Here is a 1,232-nt window from a genome sequence, read left to right on the forward strand (position 1 = left end):
ACCCTTCCTGGAAAGCAATTACCTGTAGCCCAGCACATTCTTAAGTCGCTGCATCCTAACTGTTAGGACAGGCTAGTATCCCATCATGAACACTCAGAGGATTGTAAAAATTACATCAATCCATTTATACTGTCTTCCATTTGTCCGTCAATTTCCCCTTGAACATACAAACAGTATATTATTCCAAATAAAGTGCATTTTTGTACATACTCAGATTGAATTACTAGCCCATTTCTGTGATAGACTCTGCAACTATCAACAATAAATTCAAACAAGGAATTTAAAACTACATTCCATAAATGCCAAATACTAAATACTAAAGAACTATGTAGCCATTTGCTTTTCTAATCAACTAAACTCAATTTTCAAGCAAATTAAGTTACAGGCTGTCAGAATCTGTATAAAATACATTTGGGGCTTCAAATTCCTTTTTTAAAGTAACTTTTAACGTGTTTTCTAAAGGGTTTATCACAGTCTGCCATATAGCTGTGGCCATTGTTGCTGCTTGTCACATTAATATAATTCAGCAATATATTTTCTCGTAAGTCCTCAGTGCGTTTACAGTAGCAGTACAGAGACAGGTTTATTCCTTTAACTATAAAAAATGCAGCGTGGGTAATCATTTTTCTTAGCAAGCTAATTAAGACATTGTTGCCTGAAATAGGGAAGCAGGCTACATTGTTGACTAGTACATGAAACAGTGTTTTGAGCATTTTTCACCTGATGATCAGTGTACTATTATGAAAACTGACACTTAAGAGCATGTCAACACATTAGCATAGTTATGGCTGGCTCACATTGACAGAGAGTGAAATTTTCAGTAATTGTTAAACAGCAATCCTTCATTAAAACCTAAAATAGATTAACAATACTTTAAACAAGAGTTGTTAATCAAGTAGGAAATGAAACCCACTAATAATTAATTTAGGTGTTTATTAAGACTCAACAGGTTATTTGTATACTTAATGAATACTTCTGTCATGTTATACATTCATCTTTAGCTGCTTGTGAACTATTACTTTTTAAAGCAATTTCTCACAGGTATATGAGGTTACCAACACGGAAAATGAATTGAGAAGGTAAAAAATCAGATCACCACTGCTTCATGATGTGACCAAAAACTTAGCCTGCATATGGTGTAGGATAACTTCATTACCTTAACTGAGAATGAGTTTTCAGCGTGAGGGAAATTATACTGTTGAGCTGCTAGACCCATTCAGCTGCAATGAAGC

The sequence above is a fragment of the Lepisosteus oculatus genome, chromosome 7 (assembly GCF_040954835.1).
Source record: "Lepisosteus oculatus isolate fLepOcu1 chromosome 7, fLepOcu1.hap2, whole genome shotgun sequence".
Classification (NCBI taxonomy): domain Eukaryota; kingdom Metazoa; phylum Chordata; class Actinopteri; order Semionotiformes; family Lepisosteidae; genus Lepisosteus; species Lepisosteus oculatus.